Source organism: Entelurus aequoreus, linkage group LG03 (genome assembly GCF_033978785.1).
Source record: "Entelurus aequoreus isolate RoL-2023_Sb linkage group LG03, RoL_Eaeq_v1.1, whole genome shotgun sequence".
Taxonomy (NCBI): Eukaryota; Metazoa; Chordata; class Actinopteri; order Syngnathiformes; family Syngnathidae; genus Entelurus; species Entelurus aequoreus.
The window spans coordinates 46,565,773-46,590,652 of record NC_084733.1 but is presented as its reverse complement, the minus strand read 5'-3'; the positions used below and the strand labels follow the sequence as shown (position 1 = coordinate 46,590,652).

Genomic DNA, 24,880 nt, shown 5'->3' with positions numbered 1-24,880 from the left:
ATGAACTGAAATTATTTTTTCAAATAATTTTGAAACTTACAAGCGTACTTCTTCTTCTTACTCGTCGTCGCCATGTCTCTTCTTCGTTCTTCTGCTTCGTCTCTGTTATGTTTTTGGACATTACTACTTGCCGTAGTTTTGAAGCAATGCATGATGGGAATCGGGATGTTGTGTGTCAGTGTATTAACGTGCCGGCTGGAATAAACACACGCTGAACACAAGAGAAGTATCCTACACTTCTCTTTTGTAAAGTAAATCTGAACAGCCGATATGGGCATCTACATCTGCTATATGATTTGCCCGAGAAGCTGGGCAGGACATAAAAAAAAAAAAAAAACACGCTGAGTAATAGCTCCGTGCCTGCCTACTTTATGGGTTATAGATAACGGAGACATATATAATAGTCTCCTTTTCAGGTGAGAGAGGACGCTAAAGGCAGTGCCTTTAAGGCACGCCCCTATTATTGTTGTCCGGGTGGAAATCGGGAGAAATTCGGGAGAATGGTTGCCCCAGGAGATTTTCGGGAGGGGCACTGAAATTCGTGAGTCTCCCGGGAAAATCAGGAGGGTTGGCAAGTATGCTACCGACTGCAGATGGACGTTAGCTGCTAGCTAGCTAACGGCTAACAAGAGCAAAAGCTAAGCTCCTCTTGCAGAGCGGCGCTTCCGTGTTTATAGCATAACTTCATCGTTAAGTTTTTTAAGTCAAAATCTTTCTTTTTCTATCTCCACGCTGTGTCTGCTGCCTAATATGTGCACCTGCTCATTTTACCAACAGTGTCACAACGTGACGACGACGCACCATCATGTCCAGGACAAAAAAGTACCAGTATTTTTCGGAAGCAGTATCGTATCGTTTGTATTTCATTAGTACCACGGTACTTTATCAGTAACAGTATACCGTACAACCATAGTAGAAATATAAAATGTGTTAAAAAATTAGGTGGGTGTTGCTCATAATTAGGTGTGCTCTATTGCCGCAAATTATGGTAAATTGTAATAAAACATTATAAACTCTCACTATAGAATGCTTACATTGATAACTTGATTGCTAAAATCTTTTTTGCAGGCATGATTGAACATTTTTTTTGTAAAGGCGGCTCTTTCATTGACTGTCACTAAATTGTGTCTACAGGTAATTAGGTAGGTGTAAAAGTTACCCACACAGCAAAAACACTCCGCGGCGGATCCCCCGCGCAGGTATTGCGCTTTCCGGAACGGAACCGCGAAACGGACAAGCATCGGCGTCCATTTGCACTCAGGAACGTATCCGCCACGGCGGCAGGTAGCGGATCCGCCGTGGCGGCGCGCTGAATGCGCTCCGCACCCATGATCAAAGCCTAACCTCCCGCCGCGGACCAGCAACGGACTCATAAAAACCTTGGCTCATCTGGCCGTTTTGGACCCCTTTATCTTATTTTCAAAATCCCTTCTGTTCTTGCTGTAGGATAAAATAGGAAACTAAAAAATTCACTAAGCCCTACTACAGCAATATAGGCTTACATATGCATTGCCTTGTATTTTTAAACTAACAATATTGTCAATAGGCAGAAACAGAAAATGGTCAATTCACTCTATAAAGTAAATATATATAATATATATTTAAAAAGTAAATAAACATATTTAATCTATTAGGCTACAACTTCAAGGAAACGCTGCTCCATGCACAGCTAACATATCAGAAAATGAATAACTGGTGAATGACAAGAAGTCCAATAAAAGGTTGTTTATTTATACATATACATCTCTATTCCTCCTGAGGAGGTGGAAGCGGGACTCGTCTCCTCGTTGCCCGATCCCCCGCCAAGTTGAACCACCTGATGGCGTGTTTGGTGACCTCAGCGTCCGTGGCTGACCTTGTCAACACATTTTTACTCACAGCACCTGTAATCAAACAAGATTACAAGACAGATACGTTTATGTTTATGGTAGGAAGCATCCAAAGCCAAGTATGCTTACAAAATATGTGATAGGTATTAAGGAGATTACATTTGAAAAAAAAGCATGACTTAAAGTTACTGGAGGTGGTTAAAATAAGGTGCGTAAACTATGAATTTGTGATCAGGGTATAGGTGTGCAAGACATCCAAAATGTTTAAACAATATCGTTATTTGGTTCCTTGATCAGAGTACTTGTTTGGCTCTGTTGGATGACGGCGGCGGGGGGTTGGGGGTGGGGGCCATAAATAAATATCCATAACCCAACTTTGGGAGGTTGACATTGTTTTATTATTATATTTGTACTATCATTCTATGTTTGTATTCGTGTAGGCCAGGGGTGTCCAAAGTGCGGCCCGGGGGCCATTTGCGGCCTGCAGGTCATTTTTTAATGGCCCCAGGGTACATTTTTAAAAAATATGATCGAAATAAATAAAAAACATTAAAAGTGGTATTTAAAGAGCAAACAGGTGAAATGTAACAAGAAAATGTAGCAATGTTTACTCTAATCACACAAAGCTGCCATGTAGGCTGTTTCTTTCTTTAAAAAATAATAATGAATCAAAATCAATGTCATTATGAATTATTGACCTATTCAAGGCTTAAGAAGTTTACCTTCGCAATCAGCTGGTCTTGGTTGTGCTTAATAGTTTCCAGCAGGCTAAGGATGTGGATTACCTCAGGCGCTGTTGACAAACAGCAGTATAAAATTAACATGTTTCAGTGTTTATCCTCATTACTCATAATCCTGACATTAGCTATTGACCTTAGTTAATGACAAAAGTTATTGACAAAGTTTGAAGAAAATATGTGATTGCTTGTGAATTTGAATTTTTTCCAAAATTTGTGGCACAGAATGACCATCCGGTATTTGTCAGTTATTGCTCACCAGAGCAGGAAATGTTGTCGGCCATTCTCTCCCCTCGCCATGTTGGCCTGTAGGCCAGGCTGGATCCAGGCTCCTCTGTCTGCCACATGTTGAGGGCTGCTGGTGAGGGGGGTGGAGGGAGTCGAGGAGGGACTGCCGTTCCTAGTGAGGTGGGCATTGTGAGAGAGCCATCAGTTAACCATGACTGGTAATACCCAAGGGGCCTATATATACAGTAATATTTCAGAGATCAGTCTCTACCTTGTGTAACTCTCTGCATGTTTAATGCAGGTGCTGGTGAAGGCATATGAATGCGTCCTTCCCCATGGTGAGGTGCTAAGGGAGATACATTGGTATTAAATGGTTGAGATCTGTTAACCATGGTTACTGGATGCTGAGATATTATTTTGGAGATCAGTCTTTACCTAGAAAGTTATCTCCAGTTGAGGAGTCGAGTTGACCAGTACTCATGACTCTTGCTGGCACTCGGCGAGACGGTGGAGCTGGGAGAAGGGATACAAGGAGAGGGGAATATCTTTAGCACTAAGAATGTTAACCATACCTTTAATATTAATGTGGTGGTTTTGTTGTTTTCGATGTTAAGAGATTATTCCTTAATCTGCCTGTGAAATTGGCTTGCCAACCCCAGAGATGTGAGGTCACTATTTCCCGGGTCTTCTTCGCTATCATCTGAGTCCCCGAGACGATGGCTGTTGGGTAACCATATCATTAGGATTATTGCAATACCAAAATTGCCAAATATACATATAGTACAAGCATCTCTGGTCTATTTTTGAATGCCACCGGAAATAACCTTCCTATTACTGTAGAAACATGACAAAAACAAGACGGAACACACTTACACTGGCTTCCTGTTCCTTTTTTCTGGCAGCTCCTCGTTCTCTGCCTCAGATTGCAGGTCTGAGGTGTCGCAGCCCTTTCCATATTGTTGCATTATTTTGAATGCGTCTTTGTAGTTGTCTAAAATTGAATATGTTAAAATGAACATGAGTTTCAAATTAGCTGTAGAGCTGAACAGAATATTATTATTATTGATGATGATAAATCAGGTCTCTCTCTTACAAGAGACCAGGTCAGAACATAGACACAATAGGTTATTCCAAGCATAAAGAGAAGCAACTATGACGTTATTTTTAAACAAGAAGATTATGAATTTGCATACCACAAGTTCGGACAACAGAAACGTCAAATCTTGGCCAGTTTGGCTCATGCTGCTCCTCATTTAAATCGGCCCTTTCAATTCTGTCGGTGTTTTTATAGCTGGGCCAGAAAACCATCCTATCATCATACCATCCACTTGGGACAACCGCAATGTCCCTGTTCATTATAAATTTAATCAGATGAAAAGGCACCCTTAATGTAGAAAGAAAGAAAAGGGGTATTTATTCATCGTCAAAGGAACAACATGGACAAAAGCATGCACAGGTGTTAGTGTATACAAATAAGCAAGTAAGATGAGCTGAGATTTTACCTGAATGGTGCCCCAAGGTGGTAAGAACTATAAGAAAGGTAAAAGTACAGGTCATAATAGTCAGAACTTCAGCTCAATCGTAAAGTAGGGTTTGAAATTATGGGTGTAGTGTATACAGAGATCAGTCCCTACCTTGTGTAACTCTCTGCATGTTTAATGCATGTGCTGGTGAAGGCATATGAATACATCCTTCCCCATGGTGAGGTGCTAGGGGAGATACATTGGTATTAAATGGTTGTGATCGGTTAACCATGGTTACTGGATGCTGAGATATTATTTTGGAGATCAGTCTTTACCTAGAAAGTTATCTCCAGTTGAGGAGTCGAGTTGACAAGTACTCATGACTCTTGCTGGCACTCGGCAAGACGGTGGAGCTGGGAGAAGGGACACAAGGAGAGGGGAACATCTTTAGCACTAAGAATGTTAACCATATCTTTAATATTAATGTGGTGGTTTCGTCTACAACGCTAAATATATCCTATGGTGTACCTCAGGGATCAATATAGGACCTAAATTATTCAATGTCTAGATAAATGACATTTGTAAAGTTACAAAAGATTTAAAGTTAGTATTATTTGCGGATGATACAACAGTGTTTTGTTCAGGAGAGAACACACAGAAGATAATACAAATAATAACAGAAGAAATTAACAAATTAAAAAGATGGTTTGACAAAAACAGACTATCTTTGAATCTCAGTAAAACTAAAATAATGCTATTTGGTAACAGTAGAAAAGAAAGTCAAACACAAATACAAATAGACGGAATAGAAATTGAAAGAGTAAATGAAACCAAATTTCTAGGTATAATGATTGATGATAAATTGAACTGGAAATCTCAAGTAAAAGATATACAACATAAAGTAGCAAGAAACACGTCAATAATGAATAAAGCAAAACATGTTCTAGACAAAAAAATCACTTCATATTCTCTACTGTTCACTAGTGTTACATATCTGAGTTATTGTGTAGAAATATGGGGAAATAATTACAAAAGTACACTTCATTCATTAACAGTGTTACAAAAAAGATCAGTTAGAATAATATATAATGTTGGATATAGAGAACACACAAATCCTTTATTTATTTAATCAAAGATACTGAAATTCCACGACATAGTGAATTTGCAAACAGCTAAAATTATAAACAAAGCAAACTATAACCTGCTACCCAAGAATATACAACAATTCTTCTCAAAAAAAGAGGAGACAAATAATCTTAGAGAGAAATGTAATTTAAAACATTTGTATGCACGTACAACACTTAAGACCTTCAGTATATCAGTATGTGGAATTAAATTATGGAATGCATTAAGCAAAGCAATCAAACAATGTACTAATATGATCAATTATTTATGCTTACATGTGGAAATAATAATAATAATAGTAAATAAAATAATAATAATAAAAAAGGTAAATAAAGCATAAAATAGTCTCCAATAAATTAATTAAATAAAAAACAGCATATAAAATATATACATCAGCAAATAACAAAAATATAGATCAAGAAAAAGGATCCTTAATATGTGCAGCAATTTTTCCCACTCACATCACCTCATTTTATATTTTTTTCTACAATTAACTATGCCAAAAAACACATAGACATACCTTTTTTTTTAATGTAAACAAAAACAACATGGCGTCACACACAGCTAGTCCACAGTAAACAGGATCTCGAGCTCCACTAAAGAACAAAGAAAGAAATAATACACACTCATATTAATGGCAAAGAACGGCTGTTTCCACTCCGTTAACGTTACGTTGTTGACTAACGCAGTAACGTTAGCGACCTGGGCCTAAACAACACTGACAATAAAGTAATACGCTTTCGTTTCAAGCAGTTGGAAATTTGTGGAATATCGTAGCATGTAATCTACACACATTCACAGCGTCTAACAAAAGATGGCCTAAGTTAACTGCATTGAACTTTTTACTCACCGGCTTCACGCGGGAAACTTTCACATTCTGGAGTCGGGGTCCCCCGGAACACAAAACACAGATAAAAGACAATTTTACAATAGCACGGCGAAAAAATGACCGTCGTTGTGTGGGTTTTTTGACGAATAACACTCTTTTCCACTTTTCTTCGCTCTGGCCTCACCTAGCGCGTGCAGCCATTTTGAATTGTCTGTATACGTGACGTCAGACGCACGTCCCCATGCAAAGCATTCTGGGAGGCGGCGCTGGAAATAAAATAGCCTTTTTTTACAGAATATAAAGTTTTACTGCTAGTCCTAATATCAAACAACGTCATTACAATCATACATAAATGATGATGGAAACACAAAGGCTGATCTTTACTGCGAATGTAGCAATAAATCAATAAATCTATACTTACGTTCGTGTTCCAGCAAAGAAAGTCCAGACATCTTGGCTCATGCGCGTACACGCTAGTAGGCGCGTCCACGTCTGCGGGTGCAGACATTGGTCTCTAGGCGGCGCGCGCCGGTTTGGTTTGTCGCGTCCGCATATGCGAATCAGACACGAGTCCGCTCAAGATCAGCTGTCTGACCGTACAATTTTCAGAGGCGGAGCTGTATCCTCTAGGCGGAGCCAAAACGAATGTGACAGTAACGCGGGTTGGGCGACTTGAAGGCGGATCCGTATAGCAGTCTTCTGCTGTGTGGGTAAATACGGAAGACATATCTAACTTAATCCAATTAGGCTACAAGTAGTTAAACTGACAATACGATCAAGAATATTTGCACTGTTAACATAGTGAGCAGTATAAACAGCACAAGACACATGCAGGCACCAGTTTTGCATAGGAGATATCAGCGTAATACACCTCTATCTCTGTCGACGTCTGTATCTGTTTATGTTACGTTCAATCCACCAATAGCTTGCTGCTCCCACACACTCAGATTTCACTTCCTTCTGCACAAAACAATGCCATTCCCATGAGGCAGCGGTGGCGGCGGCAGTAGAAAATGTCCAAATACGACGGCGTAAACAAACAGGCAGACAGATCTCGGTGTCTCTCTGTGAAGTGATAATGTGTTGCCTCACTGTTTTTGTTCTCATGCTAATGAAGTGGACCACATTGGTAATCACTTTCAGAACCTCAGCCAAGGGAAAGGAGACATGACCAAAAAAAAAACAAAAGCTCAAACAAAATGAATGCTGGGCTCTTGTTTGTGTGTTGGCTGAGTGTTTGGGAGTGTGGCATTGGAGTAGGTTGTCCTTGATGCTCTGTTTAAAGACACCCTGATAAAATTCTCCATCCACACAATTGCAGTCACTAACCATCAGACGTGAATACATACGCTTGCGTGCTAATGCTCATCTCTTTGTGTATAAGTACACTCGGTGAAAACCTGCAGTAACAAGCTATTGATTGCAGGGGGGCCGTAATGAAAGTACTGAGAGTAGCACACAAGACATACAGTATACGGGCACATGTGGCAATGCATATATAAATACTTAAGTGTAATGCACTGTGAAATGAAAATGAAACTGAAAACATGGTAATACATTATATCAAAACCTCTCTTTTTTTAAGGGTAGAGCCAGGGGAAGGGGATATTCTGTTTTACAAAAAGTGAATTATAACAATATGTTGCTATTGTGAAAATAGTTAAATTAAGTGTTTGGGACTTTACTTTAATTAACTTGTAAGATTTCCTTTCATACAGTGTAGACTAGAAGTCTTCAACAGGAGGTCCGTGACCCTATAGGTCAGGGGTCGGCAACCCGCGGCTCTAGAGCTGCATGCGGCTCTTTAGCGCCGCCCTAGTGGCTTTCTGAAGCTTTTTAAAAAATGTATGAAAAATGGAAAAAGATGAGGGGAAAAAATAGATATTTTTTGTTTTAATATGGTTTCTGTAGGAGGACAAACATGACACAAACCTCCCCAATTGTTATAAAGCACACTGTTTGTATTAAACATGCTTCACTGATTCGAGTATTTGGCGAGCGCCGTTTTGTCCTACTAATTTTGGCGGTCCTTGAACTCACCTTAGTTTGTTTACATGTATAACTTTCTCCGACTTTCTAGGACGTGTTTTATGCCACTTCTTTTTCTGTCTCATTTTGTCCACCAAACTTTTAACGTTGTGCGTGAATGCACATAGGTGAGTTTTGTTGATGTTATTGACTTATGTGTGGAGTGCTAATCAGACATATTTGGTCACTGCATGACTGCAAGCTAATCGATGCTAACATGCTATTTAGGCTAGCTATATGTACATATTGCATCATTATGCCTCATTTGTAGCTATATTTGAGCTCATTTAGTTTCCTTTAAGTCATCTCAATTCAATGTATATCTCATGACACACTATCTGTATGTAATATGGCTTTTAATTTGTTGCGGCTCCAGACAAATTTATGTTTGTATTTTTGCTCCAATATGGCTCTTTCAACATTTTGGGTTGCCAACCCCTGCTATAGGTTAATTAGACTTTTTTTCCCCACAAATATAAATGTCTTTAAATTCACATTAACATTTTTCCAACACACTGTAGTAAACAGATACATGGAGAAAGAACATTTCTTTCAGTTAGCAATGCAGACTTTTAGGGACACACAGCAGCCACCCCTATCAATGTTGTGCTTAGGGATTGATACCTTTCACATTTGAATTGATACAGTAACAATTCCCAGTACATGGGTATTGATATTGGTATTCAATGGCAATAGTGTATGGACTACAGTGTATTGCCTTTGCCAGGAAGTAGTGTTTGCCATTAAGTTGAATATGCCAGTATTTTCTTTTGTTGAGTCCTACATAGTGTTTATACTGTAAGTATTGTACTTATTACTCATCAGCTGTTTGATTGTAATGTGCATCTTTTTCATTACTGAATTTGAAAGTGTTGAAATTGCCATGTAAAATTGCATGTATACGGCAAGTCTAATATAAATTAGCATTGAGCTAGCACATCTTTGTAAAGTTGAGCTTTACTGTACTTTTGAGAACCTTCTTCTTGCTTTGTTGGCTTGAAAAATTGTAACATTACCTAAAGGCAGTCCCCCTGAGTCTTCTCTAAGTGCTTTATTGCTTGTTTGCCGGCCAAGCGCTCGAGCCAGTGTAGTCTGCAAACAGACGTAACATTGCAAACAACAAAGGTATCGAAATCTGGCACCGTTCGATTTGACGTGAATTGGTACCAGTGGACTTTGGTCGGTCTTTGTAAAATTACCCAATTTGGTACCAATCCCTAGTGGTGCCGCTGTAAGGCTCGGTCAGATTCCCAGCTACTTGCCAAAAGCTCGTTCTCAGCTCGCCGCTAGTTTATGTTTAAGTGTTTGGATCGCAAAAATGTATTGTTTTGTAACACAAGAAAACAAACAAAAGCAGAAGAGGGATAAGCAGAACCTCCATTTCAGAAACCAAAGTTGAACTAGCTACCTTTTGCACCAATCTAATTTAAAACACAATTTTATACAAGATATATAAGTTTGGGGGTCCTTGACCTGACAGTGAAGACCCCTTCCTGTTATACACATTTTCATTGTCTTGTTTGTAGACCTCTTTGAATACCCTGGCCTAAATTGACAATAAATAATATTTAAATTTGTGTATGACTTCAGTTTCAATGATGACGTGTGACAGACGCTGGCCAAGCTGTATGATGTCACTTTTATAACGTTGCAAAACCAAAATGGTTGCTATTTTTTCAACTTTAGCTGCAAGGTCTTGGTCAAGGATGTCATTAACATTTCTCATTTTAAAGTTTGCAGCAATACAGACAAATACATAATCACTTTTTTCATCCCTCTCAGTCTCTCTGTGACACACGCGCACACACTGACACACACACACACACACACACACACACACACACACACACACACACACACACACACCTGCCTTGCCACTGGCGTGATGTTTGTGTCTCAAAGGTAATTAGACTGAGGCTGTTACTGGCTGAGGTACAACGGCTTAAATACCTGGACCGAGCCTAGCTACCCGAATGGAGGGAACACCCATTTTTCCCTGTGTGTGTGTCTGTCTGTGTGTACTTTTTGTGTATCCTGATGATAGTTATACGGTTTGTGTGACATGCTTTTGTGTGTGTAGTAGTTGTCTCATCACTTGCCTGCACACAGGAAGAAACGAAAGGGTAGATGTGTGTATTACGGAGGAGCCAACATGAAAAGGCTGTTATCTGCAATGCTCTTTATGAATATCACTAGATGGTCTTTAGGATAGACAGTGCAGGTTTTGATGATAGTCGTGTCACTGCAGTGACATTTTGGCAGTTTTGTTGCGCTCGCACGCCTAAAACAACGCTACATAATGCACCCAGATCAAACGCCAGCCCAATCATAAACTCCGGGATTTCCGTGCAAGCTGTCACCGCCTTGCTGGCATGCTTGGTACACATTTTTGGGAGAGAAAACTGTATGTACTGCTACATGTCATTCTTTCCACTACACAAACACACACTTTCTAGCTCTGTTGTGCGTTGGTGGTTGCTATGGAGCTACATTACGCAAAGAAAGTTGAGTGCCTTCATCCTCTTCCTGTTTGTGTTATTTAGTTTTTGGTCCAATGTTGGAAAAGATATACACCAACTGGGAGCTAAAATTTAGCTTTACAATTTTATGTTTGAGTCAACTTGTATGATTGTCGTGTGTAAATGTGCTACTTTCAACTGTACTGTATATCATTTTTGTTTATTGTTCTTGAGTTTTTTAAATCAAGCTCTAGTTATGCAGCTGCAGTCAGCTTTACAGTATAATGAGGAGGCTTCATCGCCATAACAACGTGAAGATACTAACTTTTTAAATCCTCTGTTGTATTTCACACAAAAGTAATGCTTTATTTGTGTATTCATAATAATATAATACTAATATTAATCATTGAAATTTGATCTCGGGGGTAACCTGTCTGTTCTGTCAGAACGGTTGTTGCTGGACACACGACATACTCTTGGGAGAAGCGGAGTACCGCGTACCTGGCAACCCAACAGTCGAGGACGCTGATGTTATCCACCTATTCGGAATCATGATAACAGGACATCTGCTGATTGGAGTTAGCGTTTCCCCTGATGTATCGACAAATTGGCAGCCATTCATAGTATCCCAAAGCTGCCGCAAATGATTGGAGGATGCGGGCAGAACTGTGGACACTCACTTCTGTGATTTTGGATAACATCAGACCGTCTGCCCTGTAGGATGAATTTGAGGAACAGAAATAGACAATTAAGAGTCAAAAAGTTTACATTTTGTTCTTGCTCTCAAACACAGCAATTCTAATCGTGATTGTTCTCTGTGGCTGCGACATAGCAAGGTTGTTACTTCAAGATTTCCCTCCAGGGAAACTCCTTCCTGTCAACAACCCCTGGAAAGATAAACTATGTTCCGTTGCCATCGTTTGCAGAACGACTCCAAGGGCCTATACAGACTTAACACAAACACACACACCATGAACCATGGCTACTTATGCATACATACCCCCAACCCCACCCCGATGGCTTTGCCACCGCTTCACCCCACGTGGTATGATGAAAAACAGAGCAGCGCCCTTAGTGGCTGGCAGTTTTAGGCCGGATGCCTGCTCCCGCCCCTCCTGTTGCCAGTCTTGTGGTTTCTGTGTAAAATGTTTGTGTGCTTATCGGTTATATAGTTTTTTTCGTGGCCCCAGTCTGTGTCCCCTCCCTCCATAGAAGCCCAGTCTGAGATAGACTTTTTTTTACTCATCCTTCCCTAGCACTTACCTTTTTCCCACCTTATACAGGGCGCCGTCAAATGGCGTCTCGTCACCGTCCTTGTTCTGTCTACTTGTACAATGTGTGTCTAATTGTGAATGGGTTTGTGGTGAAAATGAAATTTTGTTGTCCTTGTGCAATGACAATAAAGAGCATACCATACCATACCATACCATACCATACCAGGTAGTTAGTAGGAATGTAACAATAAAGGTATTACCGCAGTTAAACTCTCGACTCGGTTAGTATTACCGCTTTAAATTAAAATGATCGAAAAACTGTGATTGTTAGTCGCACTTCGATAAACTCTGGGACGAACTGGGGATAGCTCACTAGCTTAAATACTAAAATGAAAACAAGAGACATTAACATGTTTCCCCATTAAGGAACGGCTTACCCCAATTTAAACTTATATAAACGCATTGCTGTCTGAGAAACTAAGCTATTCAATTAAATACATTGAACCTACAAATATTGCTATCATAGCTTCATATAGCTCAAATAGTCATCGGCCGATTTTGATTCAACTTTTAGGAATTGTCAGAAATGGGAAAAGGAACATTCAATTTTGTGGGATGCCCCCAATAGCCGCCTGGATTCAAGACTTTTTCTTTACATTTGGGAGATAGGACTCGGAGTGCCTTTTTAGTTATAAGTACTTGTTAGTGTTTATTGCTGTATAAAGTCAGTTTATAATTCAGTTTTATCAAAAGAAAAGCTCTAACCCTAACTACAAAAAACAGCATATTAGCAATACATTGGACTAAACAAGTGATTACACTTGTCTTACAAACATTAGCCTGGGAAAGCTATTTCCGGGACCCTTTGAACTCTGACTTGAAAAAGTTAGAGAACAAAGCTTTATGGCTCCCTCTGTGTCCCCAAGCGACAGGTTTTGTCATGTTTTTGCCTATTATATGCAGTAAAGGAATCCTACTTGCACGCTGCTCTTGGTGCTTCCTATCCTTCTCGGCATGGTAAGAACACCACTATCGTAGCAATGCGACCTGAACGTAACAACTGTGTGAATGTGGAGTGAATGAATGAAGAGCTTCGATTGTATTAAAAAACGCTATATAAATCTAATCTGTTGTTGTTATTATTCATTACAAGTGTGAAGATGTGTGACCTGGAAGATGTTGTTTTCAGTTTGTGAGGTTGTCGGAGAATATACACGTCACATATGACGTACAATCGAGACACAACTTTATGCATAGGATTAACTGACACCATTATTTGGTCTACTGACAAAAAAGTGACCAAATTTTGGTCTGGACCAGGACACCAGATTACAAGTGTAAACACAACCTTGTAAAAAATGGCTTTGAAGTGTATAGTATAGCATTCGTAGCACCTAAGCCAACGTCTTTTGTTCCTTCCAAATGATAGGTTCTCCTTGCTTGGTTTTCAGGCACACATTCCACAGATTGAGGGAACAAATTCACAGGAAGAAAAGAAGAAAGTAGATTAAAAGAAAGGGAAAAACTGCCAGGCTGTTTGTTCCCACCTATCTCCATTTGCAAGAAAAAAACAAAAAAGCGCCAGAGTAAAAAGACAAAGACGGCAGACGCCTGGGAAGACTTGAAAAGGGGATCATAAACCAGAGGAAGAGAGGAGGGAAGGAAGAGAGCAGATATGCGTGTAGCCCCAAAAGGCACGTCGCTGTTTGAAGCCAAAGCGCTGGAAACAGCGGTAGCATTGACTTCATAGAGAATGGGTCTCAGGGTAAGCAGGCACAGTGGAGGAAGATGTTGGTATACTGGAAACGCTGGAAGGGAAGGATCATCGCTCATTTGACATCCGAGAGCGAACAGCTGCATCACTTGCCATAACTAAAGGGTTTAGACAAGCTGGAGTTTTTTTAACCCATTTGGTGAATTTCTCATCATCTGATTTATTTTCTGCTCTTCTGTTATTACATGTAACTATCATTGACACACACATACTACATCAGGGCCCCTCTATACACTGTAAAAACGGTTGCCTAGATCTAACTCAATAAAAATAAGGCAACATTTTCCAAGCAATTTTTGTTAGTTTAGTCAACTAATTGGTATTTTGAGTAAGTAGAACTTAATAATATGCATTTCGATTTATGCAAAAAGATTAAGTTGCGTTTACACGAAAAGCCAACAAATTGAGTAAAATCAATGTAAAAAATATTAGCATATTAAACACACAAGACTTAATTAAAGTAAGTAACATTTAAATGAAAAAATAATTTGTGTACTCAATTTTATTAATTTTGACCAACTTACCCTTTCTTTGTTTTGAAAATGGAAACTGCTTAAAATAATGACTTAGAATAATAATAAAAAAATCAAGACATATCAAATTCCAACCTTTATTAAATCATTATCATATAAAAACAGTGGCAATGAGCTGGACAGTATGAACAGTCAACATCCATATTTAGTGCATAGAATGCATGACCTCAACTTTTTAAAGTGCTGTATAGAACACCTTCACAGTAGTTTTCTTTTTTTAACCGTATACATATTATTAAAACATTTTCACAAGCCATATCCAAACCGTGTCAATAAGCTGGAGAGTATTAACAGTCAAGAACATCAGTATACGGTATAACTCGGTTGGTAGAGCGGCCGTGCCAGTAACTTGAGGGTTGCAGGTACGATCCCCACTTCCGCCATCCTAGTCACTGCCGTTGTGTCCTTGGGCAAGACACATTACCCACCTGCTCCCAGTGCCACCCATACTGGTTTAAAATGTAACTTAGATATTGGGTTTCACAATGTAAAGCGCTTTGAGTCACTTGAGAAAAAGCGCTTTATAAATGTAATTCGCTTCACTTATTTAGTGCATAAAAGAATGCATGACCTCAGCATCTCAAGTTTTACTTAGAACCTTCACAGTACAGTTTCTTGCTAAAACAATTTAACATTAAGATTATCTGTACTTCTGTAACAATTCACAAGCAGAACACCTTCACCATAGTGTCTTTCAGTGTGTATATTTTGAAACATTTTAACTTAAACAACTCACAGATCCCTCTTTCTGACCAGCTAGAGCTTCACAGTGGGGCAATTTAGTGTGTATAAAACATAAAAAAACTTAATTTACACACCAGAAACGATGACCTGGAGATTTGTATAAAACCTGAACAGGACAACATTCTGAAGAATTCCACTCAATGAACAATGTATAATGATTTTGAGCAGACACAAGAAAATAGCTGTTCAAAAGTGCAAGCTGACAGTCATGGCTCACTGCCTAAGCTAGAAGCTTGTTTTTGAGAGTCATGAATTTGGGGGTTGGTTTTGGGCGCAGTGTGTCGAGTCCCACAAAAAGTCTTTGAAACACCTCAAATGTTTTGGAAAGTTTGGATGGATACTCAAGATTAAGTGCATACGTCAACCCCAGAAGTAGGCAGCATGCTTTGGCCAGGTTTCCAAGATGAGTAAGGACTGGTACTCCCTCAATGATGATTCCTACTGCATTTGGCTCACGACAGATGTAGATGCTCATATTCCTCATTTCCAGGTCCTCATGAACAGTGGTCTCTACAGTTCCCTTTGAGATACAAAAACAGTAATTTAAAAAAACAAACATCTAATTTTATATTTAATATAAGTTGTGTGATTTAATTCAGATAATGATTACTTTTGTGAAGACCATTTTGAAAACTTTTGAATTCTAATTTGAGATCTTGTACATTAAACTTGGTACAATAGATGCATTTCCAGCCACATGCTTTTTATTGGCATTTTTAATTTGCATATAAAAAACCTGAATAGAACCACCAGAAATTAAAACAAACAAACAAACAGTAATATGTTATATATATATATATATATATAGAGTAAATGTTTTAATGCTTGTTTAAGGGGAGCATTTTTTGTTTGCATTGTTTTTTTTAGGGCAAACAGAAACACAAGACAGAAAGGCATCACTCTGTGGTGCTATGCTAATTGGCTATCCTGGGGCTCCTGCCAACTAGCTGCATGCTCGACCTCCACCTGACAACTGCTGGTTCAGTCAGTTCACATAAGTAAACCAAATTTAAGCTTGTACATCAGACTGATCCAAACCTGCTTTTAAACAATACTTACACAGTAGTCAGAGATTAGCTCCTGTCCACTCTCTCCCGTATACTCTATGAGGCATCTCAGAGTCACATCTCTCTTCATCACTGCAGAGGCACTTGGGTCCTAGAGTTAATAGAAGAATAATAAATAAATGAATTTTGTTGGCAATTTTACTCCAAATCTGTGATATCGTTATTAGAGCATGATTACAGATTCAGTTGTAAACTTTTAAACCACTTTTAACCCACCTGTATCAGTTCCATCAACAAGTTCTTGATGCGCTGACCAGTCACTCCACCTTTTGCACTGAAGAGCTCCAGGAGTTTTGTAGTGTACCTGTCCAGCTGGGACATAAATGTTGATTCCAGTGGAACAGCAGTGCACCTTCGGAACTCTTCATTAATCTGTAAGACAGCAAATGTTGACCGTTACTGATATTAAGGGTTTGAGTATACATTTTCAGGCAAAAAGTGAGTCTAGTATGTCATGTCCAAGTCACAATGGAAACTTGGTCAGGAAAAATAGAATGATAAATCATTTACCTGGAATGGTTCGAAGAGGGCAGGCCATCTTTCCTTAAATTCTGCCACCCCAGCAGGAGACTTGGCAACAACTTCCTGTCTTCTCCAACTGTATACGTTCTGGCCATCATATCATTGATGCTCCTGGCACAGTCCTTTTACACAGAGGGCAGGTGAATGAAGGACTTACTTGAGGTGAGTTGAGGAATTTGACTTCTGGGTAGTATCTTGACAGATGAGAGCGAAGGGAACTCCAGCATTTAAAAGAGCATGGGCAACCTATATGAATGCAAGGGAAGGCATGGCTGTGTCCAAAGGTCCCATGGTGCAGTCTGTAATGCTTTAAAAAATCACTCTTGGTTGGCACAACAGTGCTGCACAATTTACAGGGCCATCCCATCTGTCATTGTAGAGAGAGAGAGAAAAAAAGACAAGTTATGGTTCATGTCTAACGTCTTGGATATATAAGCCTGATGAGAACCCTTTATATATGTTTTTTTTTACACCCTAATATACTCAATTGCAGTGTTTCCTCTGGATTTTTTTGTAGCCACTGTGGTCTAAATTGGTAACCTAGCAACAGTAGGGTGGTCACGGAAGAACATTTTGAAAAATGACCCTTTAAATCAGGGGTCCCCAAACTTTTTGACTCGGGGGCCGTATTGGGTTAAAAAAATTTGGCAGGGGGCCAGGCTGTGTGTGTATATATATATATATATATATATATATATATATATATATATATATATATATATATATATATATATATATATATATATATATTTATGTATGTATATATACATTGTCTTTATAATTCGTTTTGTCATTTAACATCAATTAACATTGATGTTCATCAACATTTAACATTGTCACGTTATCGATGGGAAAATTCATTTTTAGACAATATGATTTGCCTGAGCGGCTAGGAGACACCAAGAGTAACAAGTGGTAGAAAATGGATTAGAAAGGAAAGATTAAAAAAATAATAATAATTTAAAAAATTTGTGGGCCGGATTTTGGATGCTGGGGGGCCGGATCCGGCCCGCGGGCCGTAGTTTGGGGACCCCTGCTTTAAATAGTGACTACTGGTGAGATTTTGGGGGGGGAAATGTTGAGATTGAGACTTACACAATGAGTGTTATTCTTACAAGAGTAGCGTTTTGCCTAAGAGTGTGCATGGACAGCAGGTCTGAGGGGAGCTATCTAGCTAGCTGCTAGCAACTTTTAATGCAAGCTAGTGAAGCAGCTTTAATGTGGCTGCTTATAAACTGAAGAATAAAATATTAAACTACCACGCAAATAAAACGCTAATTATAAACTGCACAGCTATAACAATGTTTGGTTGAAGTTAATGAGCTGTTGGAGGTAAGAGCAAATTCGAAATGGCGGTCGGCGGGAAAAGTAGCAAACCAAATATAACGTTGAGCCATGCTTTTGAAAATGTATACATTTCAATCCTGGCAAATACTGACTTTTAACAATATAAATTGTTACTTACATGAGTGATGAGTCCGGTAAAGTGTTTTCCTTGGGCTCCGTGAAGAGACGTGTCTGGGCTTGTTCTTCCACAGCTGCATGCAGGTGGGCGGGTCCTGACGTTTTAGGTCTAATATAAACCTTTGAACTGAGTTTTGCTAAATCAATTTATGTTGGAAGTCCAATAAAATTAATTTTATCACATAAAAAATTAAGTTACGAAAATATTCACACTTTTTACTTATAGATAACTCAAAAACTATAAAAATAAAAATAAATTGATTTATTGGAATAAATATACTTTTAAAAATAAAGTAAAATGGACAATACCACTGAAAGAGTTTTTACAGTGTAGGCAGTCCATGGCCCGCCAAAGACTTTTACTTTGCCTGCCAAACATTATCCATATGTCAACCATTCAGTCCTACTGCAGAAGTGCTCATTTGTGTAGCACTTCTTACGCTCTGCAGGGTGCACAGGCGAGGCAAAAACATCACAATAATGCAACAGACAACAGGAACTTGGGATGACACTAAATCACGCATATTCAACTAATGCCCACAAATTATGTGCACCCAGACAACTTTGTCCAAAGGCCACAACTTCCCCGCACATTTTGGCCAATCTGCGTAGTTTTGCCATTACAATTTGTCTCTGAGCGGCGCTCAAACGCACACCTCAACTTTCTAATCAAAGCATAACTGAATTATTGTGTAAATAATGAAGGAACAGGAGAACACTTGTAGTTAACATGCATATATATATGTATTTATTTGTCCAAAGTAAGGCAATAAGCCAGCTATAAGACTTTATAATGCACTTACTGTATGTAAATACCTGTACTGTGATCTGCTTTTTTTTCCTAGTGTGCAATATGGATGTTAAAAGAGTGTTTGTGTTTTATTATTTATCTATATATAGTGCAATTGTCAATGTGCAATATGTATTATTTATTATTTATGACTAATTTTTAGTTTTCATTACATTTTACTTTTGTTACAGTACGTAAAAATATGCAATGAAACCACATCATATCCTCATTGTGGGATAAATAAAAGTCTATCCTGTCCTGTCCGACCTTATCAATTATTTGCTGACCTTGGAAAGAGGCGGTATTTACATGACAGGGATGTTAAACTATGATGATAGTTTCTCATCGTCTCTCATTGCTAAAAAATAGTTTGCAAAGGGGTAAAAGAGTTGAATTGGAACATAAATCAATGCTTAACAGTTTAGAAATGAAATAAACCCCAGCCAAGGTTAAAAAATACAGCAACATAGCATAATCAAATACAAAACAGCTGAACTAGTCATACAAATAATACAATATTTATACTGTGTATATACATATATATACAGTTGTGGTCAAAAGTTTACATACACTTGTAAAGAACATAATGTCATGGCTGTCTTGAGTTTCCAATCATTTCATTTCATGAAGTTTGGTTCTTTTATGAATTTATTATGGGTCTACTGAAAATGTGACCAAATCTGCTGGGTCAAAAGTATACATACAGCAATGTTAATATTTGGTTACATGTCCCTTGGCAAGTTTCACTGCAATAAGGCACTTTTGGTAGCCATCCACAAGCTTCTGGCAAGCTTCTGTTTGAATTTTTGACCACTCCTCTTGACAAAGTATGTGCAGTTCAGCTAAATTTGTTTGTTTTCTGACATGGACTTGTTTCTTCAGCATTGTCATGACTTTGGAAAGGCCATTTTAAAACCTTAATTCTAGCCTGATTTAGCCATTCCTTTACCACTTTTGACGTGTGTCTGGGGTCATTGTCCTGTTGGAACACCCAACTGCGCCCAAGACCCAACCTCCGGGCTGATGACTTTAAGTTGTCCTGAAGAATTCGGAGGTAATCCTCCTTTTTCATTGTACCATTTACTCTCTGTAAAGCACCAGTTCAATTGGCAGCAAAACAGGCCTAGAGCATAAAACTACCACCACCATGCTTGACGGTAAGAATGGTGTTCCTGGGATTAAAGGCCTCACCTTTTCTCCTCCAAACATATTGCTGGGTATTGTGGCCAAACAGCTTCAATTTGGTTTCATCTGACCACATAACTTTCATCCATAAGGTCTTATCTTTGTCCATGTAATGTCAAGTGTATGTAAACATTTGAACATGACTGTAAATGTAAAAAAAAAAAAAAAAAAGTGTCATGGCCAATTATACAAATTAGACATGGTGTCAATTGCAATTACCAAATCACAATTGAAATGATGGCCCTGCGATGAGGTGGCGACTTGTCCAGGGTGTACCCCGCCTTCTGCCCAAATGCAGCTGGGATAGGCTCCATCACCCCCCGTGACCCCAAAAGGGACAAGCTGTAGAAAATGGATGGATGGATGGATGGAAATTGAAATTAAATGTACCTTAATAAGAAAACTCCAGCAAGATGAGATGTATTAATTTACAACTATATGGTTGTTTGTGGTGGCGTGGCGTGCCATTTCAAATATCGCAGCTAAGACAGCTAACTCCCAGTAAAATGTACTCTCTGACAAAGTCAGAGTGTTACAGTAGCTATCATCATCTTGTCAAAGTATATGGTAGTGTAGTGAGTCACAAAACTACAGCCAGAGATGCATCGATTCCACTCAATGACCGACCAATAATTGCTCCGTGATTAATAGACGACCAGTTCATTGACTAACCTTTTGCACAGAAGTTAGCTGGGATGGCTCTCGCTCACCTACTGTACACTGTTAAAAGTGATTTTGGCTATTGTTGTCAAGTTGACGGAACAAATTGCCCATCACAACTAAGTAAGAAGCGTTATGACAACTCCAACGAGAAAAAAAGTGCGGAAAGTCATTAAAATCCTATTATAATCCATTTAGTTAAATTCAGAAATTACAGTCGTGGTCAAAAGTTTACATACACTTGTAAAGAACATAATGCATACTTGCCAACCTTGAGACCTCCAATATTGAGAAGGGGGGGGGGGGGGTTATTTACAGCTATAATTCACTGAACGTCAAGTATTTCATATATATATATATATATATATATATATATATATATATATATATATATATATATATATATATATATATATATATATATATATATATATATATATGTATGAAATACTTGACATTCAGTGAATTATAGCTCTATATATATATATATATATATATATATATATATATATATATATATATATATATATATATATATATATATATATATATATATATATATATATATATATATATATATATTTATTTTATTTACATAGAAAAAAAAAAAATACTTGAATTTCAGTGTTCCGGTGGCTATCCATTAGATGGCAGTATTGTCCTGTTTAACTTCTCCGTTCATTGGGCAGGCAAGCTGTTTATATTGTGGGAAAGCGGACGTGAGAACAAGCTGTCCCCACTCAGTCTCAGGTCCGCATTGAGCTGGAGGGGGCGTGGCCTCCAGCTCCGGCTGAATACCGGGAGTTTGTCGGGAGAAAATCTCTGCCGGGAGGTTGTCGGGAGAGGCGCTGAATACCGGGATTCTCCTGCTAAAAACGGGAGGGTTGGAAAGTATGACATAATGTCATGGCTGTCATGAGTTTCCAATCATTTCTACAACTCTTATTTTTTGTGATATAGTGATCGGAGCACATACTTGTTGGTCACAAAAAACATTCATGAAGTTTGGTTCTTTTATGAATTTATTATGGGTCTACTGAAAATGTGACCAAATGTGCTGGGTCAAAAGTATACATACAGCAATGTTAATATTTGGTTACGTGTCTCTTGGCAAGTTTCACTGCAATAAGGCGCTTTTGGTAGCCATCCAAAAGCTTCTGGCAAGCTTCTGGTTGAATTTTTGACCACTCCTCTTGACAAAATTGGTGCAGTTAAGCTAAATTAGTTGGTTTTCTGACATGGACTTGTTTCTTCAGCATTGTCCACATGTTTAAGTCAGGACTTTGGGAAGGCGAGTCTAAAACCTTAATTCTAGCCTGATTTAGCCATTCCTTTAACACTTTTGACAGGTGTCTGAGGTCATTGTCCTGTTGGAACACCAAACTGGGCCCAAGACCCAACCTCTGGGCTGATGATTTTAGGTTGACTTGAAGAATTCGGACAAAGATAAGAACTTCTGGAGGAAAGTTCTGTGGTCAGATGAAACAAAAATTGAGCTGTTTGACCACATTAGTCAGCAGTATGTTTGGAGGAGAAAAGATAATCCCAGGAACACCATGACTACCGTCAAGCATGGTGGTGGTAGTATTATGGTCTGGGCGGTTTACTGGTTTGTTTCCGACCTAGTTACCTGCTCTTGGTAGTTTGAGGTTAGTGCTGTGTGTGTATGGTTGAATGTGGTAATGTATGTATGCATATGTATAGAAAAACAGAGACCATTTACCATGTTGAACCAACTTGACGAACAGTTGTAGGAACTTAATAAAATATGTTAGTCCATCTTATTTTAAAGTTGCCTCAACTAATATTTTCAAGTTCATCTTACATCAGTCTAGGGTTGTACGGTATACCGGTATAAGTATAGTACCGCGATACTAATGAATCATTTTCGGTACTATACCGTCTCTGAAACGTACCGGTCCCGCAACCCCCACGCGCCCGCGCCGCCATCACGTTGTGTCATTGTTGGTTGTACAAACTGAGGAGCATGCTTGGTAGCACACACACGGAGTACTTACAAGCAGACACGGGTTGTAGACAGAAAAGAGAGAATGGATGCATTTAGGCTCAAAAACTAACGATAAAGGTGAAGTTATAACACTGAAACGCCCTCAAGAAGAGGTGCTTTAAGACAGGCCTAGCTAGCTAGCGGCTAACGTCCATCCACCGTCGGCAGTGTTTTTGCTACATCTAAATCATTAATCCTGGTCTCCATGGCGACACATAAAGTAAGTTTCTTACAAATATCATCCCTGCAGGACGAGGAATAGCTAAACATGCTTCACTACACACCGTAGCTCACCGGCATCAAAATGTAAACAAACGCCATTGGTGGATCTACACCTAACATCCACTGTAATGATATCAAGTACAGGCACGTATCTAGTCGATACTACCATGATTACGTCAATATTTTTTGGCATCACAACATCTTCTTTCGTTTTTTTAAAGTGTAATGTTCATAAAGTCAGGAAATATGTCCCTGGACACATGAGGATTTTGAATATGACCAATGTATGATCCTGTAACTACTTGGTATGGGACTGATACCCAAATTTGTGGTATCATCCAAAACTAATGTAAAGTATCAAACAACAGAAGAATAAGTGATTATTACATTTTAACAGAAGTGTCGACAGAACGTGTTAAAACAGAAAATACGCAGATATTAACAGTAAATAAACAAGTAGATTAATAATCAATTTTTACAGTTTGTCCATCGTAATGTAGACAAAATAATAGAATGATAAATGACACAATATGTTACTGCATACGTCAACAGACTAATTATGAGTCTTTGTTTGTTTACTTACTACTAAAAGACAAGTTGTCTAGTATGTTCACTATTTTATTTAAGGACTTAACTGCAATAAGACACATATGTTTAATGTACCCTAAGATTTTCTGTTAAAATAAAGCCAATAATGCAAGTACCGGTACCGGTACCAAAATATTGGTATCGTTACAACACTACGTCAGACTGAAAGTCAACTCATGTTTTGAGGTGTAACGTACCTACAGTGTTAAGTGAGTTAAGTTAAGTGACTGAGATTCTGTTCAGTGTACAAACATGAACAGAATTAGGAGTGTAGAAAATAAATAGATGGATAGAAAACAAGCACACCTAATGAAGTGTTACAGTATTTTTCCAGTCATTGCATTTCCAGTCACTGCCTGGAAGATTCCAGTTGCTGTCACTCTGGATGAACTTTATCTCACTCCACAGCAGTATAAGCACACGTGCCCTTGCTCTTAAAGAAGTGTTAGGACAAAGCATCATGAGTGAAGAAGCTAAAAGGGGGGGGGGGGGGGGGGGGGAAATCACAAGAGAGAAAGGGAAGGAATGAGTGTATAGAGAATGAGAAAGCGAGGCGGTGGAGAAAGTGAGGAAGAATAACAAGTGCGGAATTATTAAAATGTCTTTAGGGGGGATAAAAGCATCCAAGTCATTTTCCAACACAAGAGGAAGGGGGACTGGTCGGGGAAGAAAAACGCATTAGCGGAACAGGGTTTTCAAACGGGCAGACGCAGTACTGCTGGTTTTCACCTTGCAAAAAATGAATGCACGGGCGATGTTTTGTGTGTTTAAAAAAAGCTCAGAACGCGAGCAACGGCACTTTCATCTCACTCTTCCTTTAGTGTCTGTGATCTCAACTGTGGAGGATTTCACTGCAGCGCTTTTGAAATCACGTCCCTGTTCCCCTCTATACTTTGCTTTCTTTCCTCTCTGCCACTCTGTATATTATGTGTGTGTGTGTGTGTGTGTGTGTGTGTGTGTGTGTGTGTGTGTGTGTGTGTGTGTGTGTGTGTGTGTGTGTGTGTGTGTGTGTGTGTGTGTGTGTGTGTGTGTGTGTGTGTGTGTGTGTGTGTGTGTGTGTGTGTGTGTATGTGTGTGTGTTACACGTCTGGCTAACAGCGGCAGCTACAGAGACGCAGCGATAGGAATGGAAAGGCTAGCAGCAAAGCACTGAGGGCCAAACATCCACAATGTGACAGCAGGGAAACATTCACCCTGGGAGAGTGAGAAAGGGCACGTGGCTTTGTCCCACTGAGACACAGCATAGAACTCTCAGAATGGACACACACACTAACACTACAGAGACTATGCCTCATGTGCATGATCTTTTTTTTTTTTCAGCACAGGCACTGTGTGTAAATAAATGACATTGTTGACCTCATTGTGATAAAAAGAAATGTCCCCTCTAATCCATTTGATTTGTTCCTCTTAA

At 38.9% G+C, this 24,880-nt stretch overlaps 1 protein-coding gene and 1 long non-coding RNA gene across 6 annotated transcripts in view; one reads left to right on the top strand and one right to left on the bottom strand.

The window, feature by feature from the left end:
* Positions 1-24,880, top strand: part of arid1b (AT-rich interactive domain 1B) — a 692,248-nt gene that overhangs the window by 397,080 nt on the left and 270,288 nt on the right. The gene's annotated exons all lie outside the window — the stretch shown is intronic.
* Positions 1,391-6,786, bottom strand: LOC133646517 (uncharacterized). The gene is made up of 10 exons (XR_009825304.1): positions 6,233-6,786; positions 4,593-4,670; positions 4,429-4,503; positions 3,988-4,323; positions 3,668-3,785; positions 3,230-3,514; positions 3,066-3,140; positions 2,826-2,966; positions 2,552-2,622; positions 1,391-1,883 (listed from the first exon to the last, which is right to left on the bottom strand). It is a non-coding gene; the product is annotated as an uncharacterized LOC133646517 (long non-coding RNA).